This window comes from Triticum aestivum, chromosome 5A, assembly GCF_018294505.1.
Source record: "Triticum aestivum cultivar Chinese Spring chromosome 5A, IWGSC CS RefSeq v2.1, whole genome shotgun sequence".
In the NCBI taxonomy this organism is placed as follows: Eukaryota; Viridiplantae; Streptophyta; class Magnoliopsida; order Poales; family Poaceae; genus Triticum; species Triticum aestivum.
In genome coordinates, this window is record NC_057806.1 from 694212748 (window position 1) to 694234157 (window position 21410).

A 21410-nucleotide genomic window follows, 5' to 3' on the forward strand; every position below is an offset into this window, starting at 1 on the left:
ATGGGTATCCAGATCCCGCTGTTGGCTATTGGCCGAAGAGTTGTCTCGGTCATGTCTGCATGGTTCCCGAACCCGTAGGGTCTACACACTTAAGGTTCAGTGACGCTAGGGTTGTAGAGATGTTAGTATGCGGTAACCCGAAAGTTGTTCGGAGTCCCTGATGAGATTCTAGACATCACGAGGAGTTCCGAAATGGTCCGGGGGTAAAGATTTGTATATAGGAAGTCCAGTTTCGGCCACCGGGAAAGTTTCGGGGTCATCGGTATTGTACCGGGACCATCGGAAGGATCCCGGGGGTCCATCGGGTGGGGCCACCTATCCCGGAGGGCCCCATGGGCTGAAGTGGGAAGGGAACCAGCCCCTGGTGGGCTGGTGCGCCCCCCATGGGCCTTCCCCTACGCCTAGGGTTAGAAACCCTAGGGGTGGGGGCGCCTCCACTGGCTTGGGGGCCAAGCCACCCCCTTGGCCGCCGCCCCCCCATCTAGATGGGAACTAGAGGGGTTAGCGCCCCCCTGCCCCTATATATAGTGGAGGGGAGGGAGGGCAGCCGCACCCATGTCCCTGGCGCCTCCCTCTCCCCCCGTGACACCTCTCCCTCTCGTTGGTGCTTGGCGAAGCCTTGCCGAGATCCCGCTGCTTGCACCACCACGCCGTCGTGCTGCTGGATCTCCATCAACCTCTCCTCTCCCCTTGCTGGATCAAGGAGGAGACATCTCTCCCAACCGTACGTGTGTTGAACGCAGAGGTGCCGTCCGTTCGGCGCTCGGTCATCGGTGATTTGGATCACGACGAGTACGACTCCATCAACCCTGTTCTCTTGAACGCTTCCGCTCGCGATATACAAGGGTATGTAGATGAACTCCCCTCTCCCTCGTTGCTAGATGACTCCATAGATTGATCTTGTTGATGCGTAGAAAATTTTAAAATTCTGCTACGTTCCTCAACAGTGGCATCATGAGCTAGGTCTATGCATAGTTTCTATGCACGAGTAGAACACAAGTTGTTGTGGGCGTTGATTTTGTCAATTTACTTGCCGTTACTATTCTTATCTTGATTCGGCGGCATCGTGGGATGAAGCGGCCCGGACCGACCTTACACGTATGCTTACGTGAGACTGGTTCCACCGACTGACATGCACTAGCTGCATAAGGTGGCTAGCGGGTGTCTGTCTCTCCCATTTTAGTCGGATCGGATTCAATGAAAATGGTCCTTATGAAGGGTAAATAGAAATTGGCATATCACATTGTGGTTTTGGCGTAGGTAAGAAACGTTCTTGCTAGAAACCTATAGCAGCCACGTAAAAACTTGCAACAACAATTAAAGGACATCTAACTTGTTTTTGCAGCATGTGCCATGTGATGTGATATGGCCAAAAGGATGTGATGAATGATATATGTGATGTATGAGATTGATCATGTTCTTGTAATAGGAATCACGACTTGCATGTTGATGAGTATGACAACCGCCAGAAGCCATAGGAGTTGTCTTAATTTATTTATGACCTGCGTGTCAACATAAATGTCATGTAATTACTTTACTTTATCGCTAACCGTTAGCCATAGTAGTAGAAGTAATAGTTGACGAGACAACTTCATGAAGACATGATGATGGAGATCATGATGTTGGAGATCATGGTGTCATGCCGGTGACGACGATGATCATGGCGCCCCGAAGATGGAGATCAAAAGGAGCAAAATAATATTGGCCATATCATGTCACTATTTGATTGCATGTGATGTTTATGATGTTTTACATCTTATTTGCTTAGAACAACGGTAGCATAAATAAGATGATCCCTCACAATAATTTCAAGAAAGTGTTCCCCCTAACTGTGCACTGTTGCTAAGATCCGTTGTTCCAAAGCACCACGTGATGATCGGGTGTGATAGGTTCTAACGTTCCCATATAACGGGTGTAAGCCAGATTTACACACGCAATACACTTAGGTTGACTTGACGAGCCTAGCATGTACAGACATGGCCTCGGAACACGGAAGACCGAAAGGTCGAACATGAGTCATATAGAAAATGTTCATCGATGATGACTAGTCCGTCTCACGTGATGATCAGACACGGCCTAGTTGACTCGGATCATGTATCACTTAGATGACTAGAGGGATGTCTATCTGAGTGGGAGTTCATTAATAATTTGATTAGATGAACTTAATTATCATGAACATAGTCTAAAATCTTTGCAATATGTCTTGTAGATCAAATGGCCCACGGTAATGTTGCCCTCAACTTCAACGCGTTCCTAGAGAAAACCAAGCTGAAAGATGATGGCAGCAACTACACGGACTGGGTCCGTAACCTGAGGATTATCCTCATAGCTGCCAGGAAAGCATATGTCCTTGATGCACCGCTAGGTGAAGCACCTGTTTTCCCTACAGAACAAGACGTTATGAACGCTTGGCAGACACGTAGTGATGATTACTCCCTGGTTCAGTGCGGCATACTTTACAACTTAGAACCGGGGCTCCAAAAGCATTTTGAGCAACACGGAGCATATGAGATGTTCCAAGAGGTGAAAATGGTTTTCCAAGCTCACGCCCGGGTCGAGAGATATGAAGTCTCCGACAAGTTCTACAGTTGTAAGATGGAGGAGAACAGTTCTGTCAGCGAGCACATACTCAAAATGTCTGGGCTGCATAACCGCTTGTCTCAGCTAGGAGTTAATCTCCCGGATGATGCAGTCGTTGACAGAATCCTTCAGTCGCTCCCACCTAGCTACAAGAGCTTTGTGATGAACTTCAATATGCAGGGGATGGAAAAGACCATTCCCGAGGTATATTCAATGCTGAAATCAGCGGAGGTGGAAATCAAAAAGGAACATCAAGTGTTGATGGTGAATAAAACCACTAAGTTCAAGAAAGGCAAGGGTAAAAAGAACTTCAAGAAGGACGGCAAGGGAGTTGCCGCGCCCGGTAAGCAAGCTGCCGGGAGGAAGTCAAAGAATTGACCCAAGCCTGAGACTGAGTGCTTTTATTGCAAGGGAAACGGTCACTGGAAGCGGAACTGCCCCAAGTACTTAGCAGAAAAGAAGGCTGGCAATACCAAAGGTATATGTGATATACATGTTATTGATGTGTACCTTACCAGCGCTCGTAGTAGCTCCTGGGTATTTGATACCGGTGCAGTTGCTCATATTTGTAACTCAAAACAGGAACTGCAGAATAAACGGAGACTGGCGAAGGACGAGGTGACGATGCGCGTCGGGAATGGTTCCAAGGTCGATGTGATCGCCGTCGGCACGCTACCTCTGTATTTACCTACGGGATTAGTTTTAAACCTCAATAATTGTTATTTAGTACCAGCTTTGAGCATGAACATTGTATCTGGATCTCGTTTAATGCGAGATGGCTACTCATTTAAATCTGAGAATAATGGTTGTTCTATTTATATGAGAGACATGTTTTATGGTCATGCCCGCTGGTCAATGGTTTATTCTTATTTAATCTCGAACGTGATGTTACACACATTCATAGTGTGAATGCCAAAAGATGTAAGGTTGATAATGATAGTCCCACATACTTGTGGCACTGCTGCCTTAGTCACATTGGTGTCAAACGCATGAAGAAACTCCATGCAGATGGACATTTGGAGTCTCTTGATTATGAATCATTTGACACGTGCGAACCATGCCTCATGGGGTAAAATGACCAAGACTCCGTTCTCCGGAACAATGGAGCGAGCAACCAACGTATTGGAAATCATACATACTGATGTGTGCGGTCCAATGAGCATTGAGGCTCGTGGTGGCTATCGTTATGTCCTCACCCTCACTGATGACTTAAGTAGATATGGGTATGTCTACTTAATGAAACACAAGTCTGAGACCTTTGAAAAGTTCAAGGAATTTCAGAGTGAGGTTGAGAATCAACGTGACAGGAAAATCAAGTTCTTACGATCAGATCGTGGGGGAGAATATTTGAGTCACGAATTTGGCACACACTTAAGGAAATGTGGGCTAGTTTCACAACTCACGCCACCTGGAACACCACAGTGTAATGGTGTGTCCGAACGTCGTAATCGCACCCTATTGGATATGGTATGATCTATGATGTCTCTTACCGATCTACCGCTATCATTTTGGGGTTATGCTTTAGAGACTGCCGCATTCACTTTAAATAGGGCTCCATCGAAATCCGTTGAGACGACACTGTATGAATTGTGGTTTGGTAAGAAACCTAAGTTGTCGTTTCTGAAAGTTTGGGGATGCGATGCTTATGTCAAGAAACTTTAACCTGAAAAGCTCGAACCCAAATCAGAAAAATGCGTCTTCATAGGATACCCTAAAGAAACTATTGGGTATACCTTCTATCTTAGATCTGAAGGCAAGACCTTTGTTGCCAAGAATGGATCCTTTCTAGAGAAAGAGTTTCTCTCGAAAGAAGTAAGTGGGAGGAAAGTAGAACTTGATGAAGTATTGCCTCTTGAACCGGAGAGTGGCGGAGCTCAAGAAATTGTTCTTGAGGTGTCTACACCGACTAGGGAGGAAGTTAATGATGATGATCATGAAACTTCAGATCAAGTTGCTACTGAACTTCTAAGGTCCACAAGGACGCGTTCCGCACCAGAGTGGTACGGCAACCCTGTCCTGGAAATCATGTTGTTAGACAATGGTGAACCTTCGAACTATGAAGAAGCGATGGCGGGCCCAGATTCCGACAAATGGCTGGAAGCCATGAAATCCGAGATAGGATCCATGTATGAAAACGAAGTATGGACTTTGACTGACTTGCCCGATGATCGGCGAGCCATAGAAAATAAATGGATCTTTAAGAAGAAGACAGACGCGGATGGTAATGTGACCATCTATAAGGCTCGGCTTGTCGCTAAGGGTTATCGACAAGTTCAATGGGTTGACTACGATGAGACTTTCTCACCCGTAGCGAAGCTGAAGTCCGTCCGAATCATGTTAGCAGTTGCCGCATTCTATGATTATGAGATATGGCAAATGGACGTCAAAACGGCATTCCTTAATGGTTTCCTTAAGGAAGAATTGTATATGATGTAGCCGGAAGGTTTTGTCGATCCTAAGAATGCTGACAAGGTGTGCAAGCTCCAACGCTCAATCTATGGGCTGGTGCAAGCATCTCTGAGTTGGAACATTCGTTTTGATGAGATGATCAAAGCGTTTGGGTTTACGCAGACTTATGGAGAAGCCTACGTTTACAAGAAAGTGAGTGGGAGCTCTGTAGCATTTCTCATATTGTATGTGGATGACATACTATTGATGGGAAATGAACAAGTGTTTTTAATGAAGGACCTTGGAGAAGCTGCTTATATATTAGGCATCAAGATCTATAGAGATAGATCGAGACGCCTCATTGGTCTTTCACAAAGTACGTACCTTGACAAGATATTGAAGAAGTTCAATATGGATCAGTCTAAGAAGGGGTTCTTGCCTGTATTGCAAGGTATGAGATTGAGCACGGCTCAATGCCCGACCACGGCAGAAGATAGAGAAAAGATGAGTGTCGTCCCCTATGCCTCGGCCATAGGGTCTATCATGTATGCCATGCTGTGTACCAGGCCTGATGTGAACCTTGCCGTAAGTTTGGTAGGAAGGTACCAAAGTAATCTTGGCATGGAACACCGGACAGCGGTCAAGAATATCCTGAAGTACCTGAAAAGGACTAAGGATATGTTTCTCATCTATGGAGGTGACGAAGAGCTCGTCTTAAAGGGTTACGTCGATGCTAGCTTCGACATAGATCTGGATGACTCTAAGTCACAAACCGGATACGTGTATATTTTGAATGGTGGGGTAGTCAGCTGGTGCAGTTGCAAGCAAAGCGTCGTGGCGGGATCTACATGTGAAGCGGAGTACATGGCAGCCTCGGAGGCAGCACAAGAAGCAATCTGGATGAAGGAGTTCATTACCGACCGAGGAGTTATTCCCAATGCGTCGGGCCCGATGACTCTCTTCTGTGACAACACTGGAGCTATTGCCCTTGCCAAGGAGCCCAGGTTTCACAGGAAGACCAGGCATATCAAGCATCGCTTCAACTCCATTCGTGAAAATGTTCAAAATGGAGACATAGATATTTGTAAAGTGCATACGGACCTGAATGTCGCAGATCCGTTGACTAAACCTCTTCCTCGAGCAAAACATGATCAACACTAGAACTCTATGGGTGTTCGATTCATCACAATATAACTAGATTATTGACTCTAGTGCAAGTGAGAGACTGTTGGAAATATGCCCTAGAGGCAATAATAAAATGGTTATTATTATATTTCCTTGCTCATGATAATTGTCTATTGTTCATGCTATAATTGTGTTATCTGGAAATCGTAAGACATGTGTGAATATATAGACCACAACATATCCCTAGTAAGCCTCTAGTTGACTAGCTCGTTGATCAACAGATAGTCATGGTTTCCTGACTATGGACATTAGATGTCATTGATAACGGGATCACATCATTAGAAGAATGATGTGATGGACAAGACCCAATCTTAAGCATAGCACAAGATCGTGTAGTTCGTCTGCTAGAGCTTTTCGAATGTCAGGTATCTTTTCCTTAGACCATGAGATTGTGCAACTCCCGGATACTGTAGGAATACTTTGGGTGTGCCAAACGTCGCAACGTAACTGGGTGACTATAAAGGTGCACTACGGGTATCTCCGAAAGTGTCTGTTGGGTTGGCACGAATCGAAACTGGGATTTGTCACTCCGCATGACGGAGAGGTATCTCTGGGCCCACTCGGTAAAACATCATCGTAATGAGCTCAATGTGACTAAGGGTTGGTCACGGGATGATGTGTTACGGAACGAGTAAAGTGACTTGCCGGTAACGAGATTGAACGAGGTATTGGAATACCGACGATCGAATCTCGGGCAAGTAATGTACCGATTGACAAAGGGAATTGAATACGTGATTAATTGAATCCTCGACATCGTGGTTCATCCGATGAGATTATCGTGGAATATGTGGGAGCCAACATGGGTATCCAGATCCCGCTGTTGGCTATTGGCCGGAGAGTTGTCTCGGTCATGTCTGCATGGTTCCCGAACCCGTAGGGTCTACACACTTAAGGTTCGGTGATGCTAGGGTTGTAGAGATGTTAGTATACGGTAGCCCGAAAGTTGTTTGGAGTCCCGAATGAGATCCGAGATGTCACGAGGAGTTCCGGAATGGTCCGGGGGTAAAGATTCGTATATAGGAAGTCCAGTTTCGGCCATCGAGAAAGTTTCGGGGTCATCGGTATTGTACCGGGACCACCGGAAGGATCCCGGGGGTCCACCGGGTGGGGCCACCTATCCCGGAGGGCCCCATGGGCTGAAGTGGGAAGGGAACCAGCCCCTGGTGGGCTGGTGCGCCCCCCATGGGCCTTCCCCAGCGCTTAGGGTTAAAAACCCTAGGGGTGGGGGGCGCCTCCACCTAGCTTGGGGGCCAAGCCACCCCCTTGGCCGCCGCACCCCCATCTAGATGGGATCTAGAGGGGCCGGCGCCCCCTGGCCCCTATATATAGTTGAGGGGAGGGAGGGCAGCCGCACCCAAGTCCCTGGCGCCTCCCTCTCCCCCAGTGGCACCTCTCCCTCTCGTTGGTGCTTGGCGAAGCCTTGCCGAGATCCCGCTGCTTGCACCACCACGCCGTCGTGCTGCTGGATCTCCATCAACCTCTCCTCTCCCCTTGCTGGATCAAGAAGGAGGAGACGTCTCTCCCAACCGTACATGTGTTGAACACGGAGGTGCCGTCCGTTCGGCGCTCGGTCATCGGTGATTTGGATCACGACGAGTATGACTCCATCAACCCCGTTCTCTTGAACGCTTCCGCTCGCGATCTACAAGGGTATGTAGATGCACTCCCCTCTCCCTCATTGCTAGATGACTCCATAGATTGATCTTGGTGATGCGTATAAAATTTTAAAATTCTGCTACGTTCCCCAACACTTTTCGATCCACAGACCTCTCGCGTCAAGTGTGAGTGGCTCACCAATTGACCTGGCTAATGACTATGCAAAGAATGACCATGAAATCTTAAAAACTAACACCAGGGAGCGTGCCTTTTTGCGGGCTGTTAAAAATCACAAAAGAAATGAACCAGCTAGGTATCTAACCACAGATCTCTTGCAACAACCGTGAGTGGCATACCATAAGCTGACTAATGTTTGTGCAATACAAGGAGAACACATACTTAAGAACTAACACTAATGCAAACATTTATTGGAAATTCTGAATAAATTGTTACAAATCAAATAATGTTTTGAAATTCAACAATTTTCGTAAATTTCACATGTTTCGAAAATTTTGAACAACATTTTTTAAAAGCATGAACATTTCAAAAAAAAATTAAAGAGATATGTTAGTTCAAAATGTTAAGAATATTCTTTTGAACAACATTTTCAATAATTTTAAACAGATATGAGGAGCGTGCAAACTGAAGAAGTAACATTCTGAACAATTTTATGAACACAACTTGAACACTTGCTTTCTTTCTGTCTTATTATGTGGCAAATGTAACTTCATGAAGTTTTAGGCCAGTTTTTCATGTTTTTAAAACCGGGCTTTATTCTGGTTTGTTTTCCTTTTTTATTTTTCCTTTGTTTTCCTTTTTATGTTTCCTATTATTTCAAACGGGTGAACCTTTTAAAATAAAAAAATCATGAATTTGTCAACCCAATTAAGGATGGCAATGGATTGGGTTCGGCTCGGGTTGAACAATATCATATCCATGCCCAAATCCATGAAGACATTATCTGCCCATCCAAAAAAAATCCATGGGCGAAAAATTATGTCCATGTCCAAACCCGACGAATATCCATCGGGTATGGATAACCATCGGGTTCTCCCAACACATATACATAAGAAGTAGCACAACATTCATATAAGCTCTAAAATTCTCACAAAATGATAAAGCACAAGTGCATAACATCAAATAAGCTCTTGAATTCTTACAAAATGACATAGGACAAGTGAACATCACCAAAAAAGCTCTCAGGTTCTCATAAAATGACATATCATCAAATAAACATAAGTACACAATACTCTGTCCTCGTAGAATGACATAGCAATAACACAACATCATTTCTGGATCTCGATTTCTCATAAAATGGCATAACACAATGTCAAGCAAGCACATGTACGACCATATGTAGAGAGGTAAAGTCTAGCGGCATCTAGGGCTGCGGGAGGAGGAAGTCGAGGAGATGGAGATGACGCTTAATTGCGAGTCATTTACCGAGGAGATAGAAGAATGAGAAGAGGCAGAGAAGTTACGATGGGAACTGGGGAGGGATCGCATAGTTTATTTTTTACTTTTTATAAAGGAAAAATACATTGAAAGATGGGATAGTGGGGATCACCGAATTTTGCCACGCATGTCATACTATCGGGTCGGGTTAGGGTATATCCATGGATACATAATTATATACATGCCCTACCCATGATTAATCGGGTCGGGTTCGGGTTCTTCCCATGGACGTAAAAATGTACCAAAACCCTACCCATTCGGGTCGGGTATCTGCGGGTATCCATGTCCATGGATAAAATTGCCATCCTTAAACCCAATACAACAAATCGATATTTCGTTAACCAACAGACTGGGTTTGGTTTTCAGTTTATAATGAAAATCTTTTTGTAGCGCACATGTAAAAGCTACGACACAACTACTAGCGCTTCCCTTGTGTCGTCCCCTAATATCCATGGCTACCTTTATCCTCTGAGCATACCTACGCGATGTGGTACTAAACACGAAATACTAGTAGTTGCCCTTGGCCCTTGCTCTTATGCTTCTTTTACAAAAAATGTTTACAATTACAAAAAATGTTCATTGTTTTTCCCTTTCTTTTCTGGAGTTGCAAAAAATGTTCACGTTCAAACAATTGTTTCTGTTTCCATAAAAAATTGGAATTATAAAAATGTTCCGGTTTTAAAAAATATTCGCGTTTCAAAGCTGTTCATGGTTTTAGAAAAATGTTTCAGTTTATTACGTATTTGTTCAAAAAATCTGAAAAGTGATTGGGATTCACAAAAAAAATTACGATTTGTTTTCAAAAAAATATTTTGCGTTGGATGTTTTTAAAAATATTCTGCATTTCTCTTATCCTTAAAGTTCGCGCTGCCACTTAGGCAAAAACGCTGGCGAGGCTAGCTGGTTGTAGCACGTTTGTCGAAGTCTGGAGGTCCTGATATATAGCTATACACTATCTTCTTGGGCCGGCCCAATCAGGTGGTCTCCTGTACGTATACGTTCAGCGGGCTACCCATCATATATACAGAAGTAAGTACGACATGTAAAATGATTATATTACCCTTTATACGTTTTGGGAGGTTGTATCGAAGCGGATCTCAAATTTTAATTCTCTAACCGATGGTTTTAGGGATTGGCTAGAGATGCCTTTGTGATGACAACCACCCAAACAATCAATGTCTAAAGAGCTGACATATGACAGGAAATAGTGTCTCACCTTGCTAGAACCAGACATAATGATCTAGAGCATGCTACCCACCTTCTTCCTCCTACTAGGATTGACCGCCGAACAGGCGAACACTCACAGGGTGTTTACGATAACATTTTCTATAGGAAGTTTACCACGGTTCTGGCATATTCATGCATGGGAGACGCCCGTGTGTACCGCGTACGTGTGTGCGTCACCTCCTGCATATGCATGCATGCATGGGCCTGATCTGCCCATGGTTTGGTTACTAGCATAGTCCAGCCAGCTGTGAGTTTTTGGCCATGTTCAAGAAAATGAAAGCTGTGAGTTTTGGCGACATATGTGCGCGCACGTTCCTCTAGGTTATCTCCTTAACCGTACCATCTCTTCTGCCTAGCGCATGCGTCCAACTTGACATACATGCAACCATACGTACGCGTTGCGCATCTACGCGATTCTCGGTCAGTCGGGCTTGTCCTCCTAGGCTAGCTACTGTGCAACGTGTCTCATCTTTTTTTTAGGTTGTGTGACCACTTTTGAGTGCAGCATAAAACTAATTAATTAGTTTTGCTTAGAGCACTCACAATCCCTCGTTAAACTACGCAGCGAAAAACAAAATAAGAGGCAACCCCCAACGCGGAGTTACTCTTGAAACAAGCTTTCACTTCGTTTTATAAATAAAGTGACCATCATATGTATACAACAACTTCAAGTGCATCAAAGGAAATATAAGAGTGTGCTAAGGCACGAGCACAAACAGGCCCAGAAAGCAGAAAAGAAAAAGAAAAAGAAAAAAGACCACCCAGTGGCCCGAAGCTCAGGCACCCTGTGGCAAAGCAAGTCAGCGTGTCTATCATGCGGCCAAATAGGTCACGATCTCTCTGTCTAAAAAACGGATACTAGTCCTGCAAAAATGAAAGAATTATGAAGATAGAGTCAGAGGCCTTCCTAAGAAGACACACTTAATGACCATCTTGTTACGCCTCGTCCATGAGGCCCAAGCTACTTGTGAATATAAGTCAGAAGAGGTGTATCCTCCTCCCGGTCTGGTTGGCACAGGTTTGAAGGGACCCGGCCATGTCCGGAGCTTCCCATTCGGGCTCCAAAGCCTCACAAACAAAGCATCAAAGAAACCGTACCACCAGGCACGAGAATAAGATGTGTGTCCTCATCTCTAGGACCACACAGAAGGGGCACATCCTATCCCCAAGATCCGTTGGACGAGTGCACGACATTGGTGTTTTTTTTGCCACCGTGGCGGTGTCGACGGCTGACCAAGGATGATGCAGATCTTATTCTGGAAATGGGTCAGCGGTACAATGGTGGTGACTGCTTTTGAAGCGTATGTAGGCGGTGTATGCTTTGGCTCTGCTGCACCGGGTGTTTGCTCCTAGTATATTATGCGGCGGATCAGCGGTGACCCCAACTCTAGATGGTGAGGCCTGAGGGCATTCCATTCCCCATTATCGAGTTTGTAGATGAGGTTCATGGCTTCAGGTTGTTTGATGTATGTTCTTGTGACCTTTGTTGAATAATTAATATTATGGTTGTATGCATCGCTCGATGTAGAGGCCGGTGCTTGCTCCCCTTTTCGAAAAAAGATAAGAGACGATTCCATAGAAGTTGCCAAACAAAGATTTTAAGGTCGGGTTTTTTGCATGGTTGTCCCTTAATCAATCGTGTGGTCAGAATTTTTTTCACGATTGTCCCAAAATCAATCGTGTGGCAAGTATAGTGCTCGTGCCTAGTGAAACATCTTAAAGCCGACATCCGGTTGGAGTGTGTGCTTTATGTTAGACTACATATGGAAATATTCTAATTTTATTGTACATTTGTTAAAATGCTTGATTTTTTCTAAATGGCACCGCAACTTTTTCAAAATAAAAATAATAATTTCAATTACATAAATATTGTATAAAACAGTTTTTTTAGTTTTAAAATAAAGTATGGGAAAGCAAAGTAAAACTAACCTAAAACTTAAAAGGCTAGAAAACCAAAAAACCGAAAAGTCCGGAAAACTGAAAATGAAAATCACTAAAACGGAGCCTGTAGTACTCGGTTAACCCACTTATTTACGTAGCACACACGACGCAGAACTGGGCCGACCCATGGAAGCTCTAGCCTATCCTCCACACTTTGTCGCACATAGCGGCGAACATGGGGCGATCCCTATTTGGCGCTTCAGGCGCCCGTTACAACCCGCAGCCTCTTCATTGCAACCGCTGCACTATAATCACCAGGCCACCACCCAGCTAGTGTAAAATATTTCATTTTTTCTTTTATTCGCTCTTCATTTTGGTTTACGTTTATGTTTTTATTTTTTTCTCATGCTTTTTTGTTTTCATTAATGCGTAGTCTTCTATTTTTTGAACCTTTTTTCTAAATTCATGACCTTTTTTTCACAATTGATTATCTTTTTTCACAATCAATGAATTTTTTTCAAGTTCAATACTTTCTTTCATATTCGATGAATTTTGCAAAAAATTGATGAACTTGTTCCAAATTCGATGAACTTTTTTTGCCATTCGATGAACTGTTTAAGAATTTAATGAACTTTTATCAAATTTGATGAACTTTTCTTTCCAATTTGATGAGATTATTAAAAAACGGTGAACTTTTTTAAAATTGGATAAACGTTTTTCAAATTCACAACCTTTCTGCATTTTGCAAACTTTCTTTTCAAGTCATGGTTGACGTGAATGCTTTTTCACATTTATGTTTTCTTTATTCAAATAATTTATAGTGGGTATATAATACTCGTATATGTTTAATGTTTGTACTGCATGAAATATCAAAGAGCTCTGTTTTCCTCAAATAGCAAACCAACTGAGCTTGGTCCACTGGTTAACTCGTGTGGGGGTCGACTTGGGCGTCGGGAGTTCGAGTCACTTCTACCTGAATAAAAGTGGACCTTGACCTTTTGCATTTCATCAGGTTGCTAGGCTGGCCCACTTCGCTTCCGTTTATGCCCTCTCTTGTTGCCATAGTGGTAAATAAGCACAGCCTCGCCTTAAGGATTCTATGAAATGTTCGTTTTTGTTGTACTCATTTTTCCTTTTTTCTACGTTATTACTTTTACTTTCTAACAATTATTTTCACCTTTTTCATTCTAGTTCTTTGGGGTGGGGGATATGTACATTTTTATTTATTATATGAACATACATAGTAACATACAAGAACATTTTTTCCCAAATGTATGAACTTTAAGAAACAAATGCATGGACATCACGGACATTTTTCTAGAAGGTAGTGACCAGTTTTTTCAAATATACGAACAAATTTTCTAGATAAACTATTATTTTTAGATGTAAAAATTATTTATTTAACTATATTTTAAGAAAATGTTAGGTGTAAACATGAATATAAAACAATTTGTTTTAGCAGACTGCAATGTAGCTTGCGGTGGGAATATAAACAATATTTTTTCTATGAGTTACATTTCCTTTTGCCTTTTCATTGTTTTACCATTTATGGTTTCAGTTTTACAATTTAACAAGTGCATGACAAATCTAGCCGTGCATGGACCTTTCTAGAATTGATATAATTTTTAAAATATGTACATGTATTTTGCATGTAAGAACTTTTTAAAAATACAAGATTTTTGTCAATACACATGAACTATTTTTAATCCAAGATGAACGTTGTTTTCTTCAAAAATAGGCTTCCAATGTATATGTCCAAAACATTTCTCCAAATAAAATTTGAAGTAGATAAAATATTGGTTTGGAATAATATTTTCAAACAAAAAATATATAAAATTATTGGGTCGGCTTTTATCGCTAACCTTGTAGCTTATCGAGGCTATTCATACAACTCGGACCATAATACTACCTGGTTTTCGAGGGAAATGCTCTTTGGTTCCTTGGTGTATATACATTTGATATGACAATTTTTTAAATAATTTTGAAAAAAGTGAAAAAATCTCCAACCTTTTTGCGGAATAAACTTGACTTTGTTTTACGGCAGTTTATAAGTTTTCACGAAGGAAAAAACCCTGTTGACTTCAGGGAAAAATAAAATTAAATTTATTTCCATATAGAAGGCACTATTCACACCTATTTGACCATAAATTTTGTTTTTTGGCAAAAGTCAACTGGGTTTTTGTGAATTATTTTAGAGTACAATAGAAGGTCAAGTTTATTTCCAAAATATTTTCAGACTTCTTTGACTTTGTATTTAATAACTATTTTTGCATATATGGTGTATATACACCTAGGAACCAGACGTTCCTATCATGGTTTTCGAGGGAAATATACTTGTAGAGGTGCCAAATATAGGCCTTGCAGCAGGACATGCAGTATCTACTGCTGAGCTCAAATACTCCCTTATGAACAGTAAAACTGAAAAAATGTCATAAAAATATGATTTCTTATGACAATAAACAATGATGAGTCATCTACGTATGTACAAGTTTTGGTGTGAAAGAAAAAAATTCCTAAATTCTCTAAAAAACAAAAATGATGCACCAAAAAGACTATTTATCAAAGTATTTTAGAGCAATGATTTTGTTTGTTTGCCCAGAGCATTAGGCATGTTCTTTCTTCACAAAAGTTTGCACGTGTATATAAAATTTGTCAATGTTTGTTACCAATCAATTTCAATTCTTTTTTGTTTTTTTTGCTTCTTTTATTTTATTTTCCTGAGGGAGTATCTGAGCTCGAGCAGAATGGTACTTTGAGCTTTAAGCAGTGGTACACTTTCTAAAAACGAAGTTGTAACTTGCAAATGTAAAAGTACTCAATAACGCAAAGCAAAAATAGTGTGGTGTAATTTATGTACATACATAGCAGTTTAATGTTGTTACGGACTGGACTAACTTCCGAATAATTGGAAGATTGCGACATATCCAAACGCTCTTTTTTCTTCTTTCTAGCTAATCACATACCTAATTCCTGTTTTTATTCTAGCTAATTGTGTTCATGACGGAGGAATCTCACTCAACCGGCGTTGACTCATGATTCCATGCATGCATGCAAACTAAAGACAAAATAGATGATGTCAGCAAAATATTCTTCCTATTTTGAAATGTTAAAATGTTTTGTAACTCAAACCATCGCTCTGATTAAAAATCCGTCTTCACATAAAAAAGTCGTCGCGACGAGATCTTTGAACTAGATCTCATGTTGGTATGTTTCGACACCTTCTTTTTAGTTCAAAAGTTACCATGTCTGGACTTCATAAATTATCATGCTTACAATACGTAACTTATGATCGTGTTTACACTCAAGTTACCGGGATACATTTTAACTACTTTTTTTTCAGGTTAAAAATTACCATGGCATTTGTAAGTAAGTATTAGGTTTGCAAATACCTTGTATACCATCGATGTCGTGTGTGGGCCACGAGGTGAGGTCCATTTTCCGACACAACATGGCCCATTTTATAAATTGGAACTTTGTGGGTATTATCATAATGTTTACACCAAAGTTACCGGGGTCTATTTTTCAACAAAATTTTATCTCAGGGGTAAAAAATTAATGTGGTGTTTGTAGTTAGTTATCAGCTTTGTTTTGTGTGTGTTACCGTGCTATTTGCACATAAGGTACCACATATATTTTCAGCAACTTTTTCCGCTTGGGTCAAAAAATTACCGTGGTGTTTGTACATGAGTTATCAGCTCCCGAGTGCATATATTAGCATGCTACTTACACATAAATTATCTGAATATTTTTCAATAACTATTTCCCGTGGTAAAAAAGTTATAGCGAAGTTTGTACATGAATTATCAGCTCTGATGTGCATGTGTTACCATGCTAGGATGAAGGTCCAGGTTTTAATAAGTTTGTACAATTCAAAAGGAACAAATTAGCGTATAAGTGTATGCAAGTAAAATATTAGTTGGAATCGTACACATTCAATTTCTAGTTGAGTTGGTTAGTCTTGCATGTATTGAACGGTGAGGGCAAGATCCAATGCGCGCAGTTTTTTCACCAAGACGAAAAAACAAGCTTTAAATGGCAGTACACGATAATTAGGAGCCCATTAATCATGCAAATTAAGAAACAAGGGAATTAAATCATGCTAATTAAGAGTCAAAGGACTAAATAGGATCAATTAATAGATCCCGCAATTAAAATCTTGTTAATTAAGGAGACACATAAACCAGAATATGAAAGACTCGTGCGAGAACGCTAGATAAAAGATCGATGGTATGCGGACCGTTCGGAGCTATAGCAAAAATCAGAACGGTCGGAAATTAGCTTACTCATATGGTTACTTCTCAACTATATGAATCAAAAATACAGTACAACTTTAATATCTGGTGCAAGCACTAGTGTTAGTGGCTGCACATATGATTATTTGCCCTTAAAAGTACCTATTACATGATTGTATATATTGTTGTACTCGTCGTGCATTTCAGTTATTTTTTGCCGAAAACGAGAATGAGCCCCCTACATCTAACCATGAATTTCAGCAAGTGTTGGTGTAGTTCCATTAGTGAGAATCAATGCAGCAATGATCGCGGTCTCCACAGTAGCATTTGCTCAGACCTTCTTTGTCACATAAAGCTTTGCATGAACCAACTGTGCAATTGATCTCGAAACATTCCGCTACCAATCTTGAAGTACCTGCGTCATGGCCAGTTGAGGTAGCCACAACCGATATTAGTATGTATACTATGCATATATTACCTGGGTTTACCCCAGCATCCCGGAGAGTGTGTGCAGATAGTAAACATAAAAAAATAAAAAATAAAGTTAAAGAAATGTTTATACTCCTACCCATTATATTCCTCCCAGCAGCTTGGCCTGGCAAGAACGTGGCGGATATGACAATAAGGGCAAGCAAGTACATAGCCCTCGTATTGTTCTTCATAAGCGCCATCAGTAGTGCTTGGGTATTGTTTTCACCTATTGTCGTAGTTCTTCTCGTCGATATGTATCTGTGCAGCTGTGTTCCTTCTCTTCCTAGTGTTTATATAGCCCTATATGCATTTATGTTACAAATATATTGCTGGAATTCAATATACCCCTATATGTAGCTCGAATTAATCCATATTATTCCTATATATAGATATATTCATATTTCATACTATAACATAGTGTATATCTCTGATAGCGTGTCAAGGATTAATTAGATACCAATATTTGAGATATGAAATTTAAATAGTTTACTAAAACAGGGGAATCTCACATCGCGGGATATACAATGTGGATGGCATGGTATCCATGATTTACGGATGGTACAATATGTTTCTCTTTGACTATCTAGTTAATTAGTATTAGTAGGAGTATTTAACAATATCATATTTATGTTTCTATAGCAGTAATATATTTTTATTATTCGGGAAATAGTTAATTTCTCTCATACGCCGCTTAGCCTTATTTCGCATCTACTCCCCCCGTTCCTAAATATTTGTCTTTCTACACTCTAAAGTATGTCTATATACATCCGTATATGGTAGTCCATTTGAAATTTCTAAAAAAACAAATATTTAGGACGGAGGGAGTAAATGGCAAATCTCCAAGTCAATTCAAGTCAACAAAAGTACAAACCATAGTTAACAAGTCAAAGGAAGAGAGAAGATAAATAAACAAAGTCAATGGGAGAAATACAATGCAAGATGACCATGGGATAAATGGGGTACTCTACTATGGACTATGCACCCGTCTTCCTCCCTAGTCCACCAAGAACCAATAGAATATGATCTTGCACTCACTTCTCTCCCTGGGTAGCATTGGTCATTTGTAAGGACCCCTAACCCATATAAACCTTCCCATGGCACATCTAGCCACTCAACTCAATCTCACTTGAATAAAACTAAGGGAAATTTTAACATGCTCCCACTGTCCACCACCTTCAATGGACCTTCTAAGGGTTGAGTTTGGGTGCCCAGACCAAAGGTACCTTGCAAGGCTCGGATCGACAAGATAAATATAGAGTACAATGTGACGACATTGCCTTTTGAGGTTCCTGTCATTAGTCAAGCGATTCTCTTGTCGAAGGATCTCCAAAATGGCCTTGCTTCATACTCGAGCCAGTCATCTAGAGATTCCCTTATCACATCTCTAACATAGGAGATGGCCATGCTTCATGAGCCAACATAACCTAATTAAGGACATCTCCAACGCCGACTGTCAAACCGTCCGTAACCGTCAGGACCGTGCGGTTATCCAACGCGGTCCTGAGTTAGTCTGTTCAGCGTGTCAGACGTACTTTTTCTCGCAAATCAGAGACAAACTAGGGGTGGGAACTTTGCGGACGTCCGGGCCGCTGCCACGCCTGGGTTTAGCAACCATCACCCACCCAAAAACCTCTTCCTCGCCCGTGCGTTTTCCCCCAGACGTTGGTCAACGCCGCTACAAAGCGTGAACGCCACATTCATATTGGCCCAAAGCGGACACGATCTCTCACTGGAGCTGGCATTGAGGCGGACCGTCGGCTGATAGTGCCGCCTACGCCGCTTACTGGTGCACACGACGTCTCTGCGCATTCAAACGACACCAGTCCGTCTGCCACCCTCCATTAAATGTATGCCGAGGAACCTACTTCGGTGCCACCCGTTCGTCTGTCTGCCGCCCACCGTTAAGGAAATTGCCACCTGGCCTGCCTCTGCCCGTTATTTAAACCCGAGGCCGGCAACACAGCGCATCAATCAACCTTCCTTCGCTCCGCCCACACCTACGATGGCCTCCTCGAGCTCCAAAACCTTATGGGAGTGCTCTTGTCCGAGCATATGGAGGACATCACCAGAGGCCGGCACTGTGGATGCCCAATGACAGATGCGGACGATGAGCTGGTGCCACCGTCCACGCTAGCCAATGTTAGCATCACCATGGTCAAGGCCCGTGCTCACTACACCGACTGTAGGAAATATGCCCTAGAGGCAATAATAAAATAGTTATTATTATATTTTCTTGTTCATGATAATTGCCTATTGTTCATGCTATAATTGTATTAACAGGAAACCGTAATACATGTGTGAATACATAGACCACAACATGTCCCTAGTGAGACTCTAGTTGACTAGCTCGTTGATCAATAGATGGTTGTGGTTTCCTGACCATGGACATTGGATGTCATTGATAACGGGATCACATCATTAGTAGAATGATGTGATGGACAAGACCCAATCCTAAGCATAGCACAAGATGCGTAGTTCGTCTGCTAGAGCTTTTCTAATGTCAAGTATCATTTCCTTAGACCATGAGATTGTGCAACTCCCGGATGCCGTAAGAATGCTTTGGGTGTATCAAACGTCACAACGTAACTGGGTGGCTATAAAGGTGCACTACAACTATCTCTGAAAGTATCTGTTGGGTTGGCACGAATCAAGACTGGGATTTGTCACTCCGTATGACGGAGAGGTATCTTTGGGCCCACTCGGTAACGTATCATCATAATGAGCTCAATGTGACTAAGGAGTTAGTCACGGGATCATGTGTTACGAAACGAGTAAAGAGACTTGCCGGTAACAAGATTAAACGAGGTATGGGGATACAGTCGATCGAATCTTGGGCAAGTAACATACCGATGGACAAAGGGAATTGCATACGGGATTGATTGAATCCCCTACATCGTGGTTCATCCGATGATATCATCGTGGAACATGTGGGAGCCAATATGGATATCCAGATCCCGCTATTGGTTATTGGCCGGAGAGGTATCTCAGTCATGTCTGCATGGTTCCCGAACCTGTAGGGTCTACACACTTAAGGTTCGGTGACGCTAGAGTTCTTCGGAGTCCCGGATGAGATCTCGGACATCATGAGAAGTTCTGGAATGGTCTGGAGGTGAAGATTTATATATGGGAAGTCCAGTTTTAGTTGCCGGAATGGTTTTGGGGGTTATTGGTATTGTATCGTGACCATCGAAAGGTGTCCTGGGGTCCACCGGGTGGGGCCACATGCCCCGGAGGACTTAATGGGCTGAATATGGGACGGGAACCAGCCCCATGGTGGGATGGTGCGCCCCCCAAGGACCCAAGGCGCCTAGGGTTGGAAACCCTAAGGGGAGGGGGCGCCCCCACCTGCTTGGGGGCAAGTTTCCCCCTCTTGGCCGCCGCCCCCCTCTAGATGCATCTAGGGGGGCCGCCCCCCTCTTCCCTCCCCCTATAAATAGTGGGGCGGGGGGGGGGGGGGGGAGGACAGCCGCACCCCTTCCCCTGGCGCAACCCTCCCCCTCCAACTCCTCCTCCTCCTCCGTAGTGCTTGGTGAAGCCCTGCCGGAGAACCGCAAGCTCCACCACCACGCCGATGTGCTGCCGGAGCTCTCCCTCAAATTCTCCTCTCCCCTTGCTGGATCAAGAAGGAGGAGACGTCCCCGGGCTTTACATGTGTTGAACGTGGAGGCGCCGTCCGTTCGACGCATGGATCGGATCTTCCGCGATTTGAATCGCCGCGAGTACGACTCCATCAACCGTGTTCTTGTAATGCTTTGGCTTAGCAATCTTCAAGGGTATGAAGATGCACTCCCTCTCACTCATTGCTAGCATCTCCTAGATTGATCTTGGTCACATGTAGGAAAATTTTGAATTATTACTACGTTCCCCAACAGTGGCATCATGAGTTAGGTCTATGCGTAGATTCTATGCACGAGTATAACACAAAGTAGTTGTGGGCAATGATTTGGTCAATTTGCTTACCGTTACTAGTCTTATCTTGATTCGACGGCATTGTGGGATGAAGCGGCCCGGACCGACCTTACATGTACGCTTACGTGAGACAGGTTCCACCGAATGACATGCACTTGATGCATAAGGTGGCTAGCGGGTGTCTGTCTCTCCCACATTAGTCGGATCGGATTCGATGAAGAGGGTCCTTATGAAGGGTAAATAGAAATTGGCATATCACCATTGTGGCTTTTGCGTAGGTAAGAAACGTTCTTGCTAGAAACCCATAGCAGCCATGTAAAACATGCAACAACAATTAGTGGACGTCTAACTTGTTTTTGCAGGGTATGCTATGTGATGTGATATGGCCAAAAGGATGTGATGAATGATATATGTGATGTATGCGATTGATCATGTTCTTGTAGTAGGAATCACGACTTGCATGTCGATGAGTATGACAACCGGCAC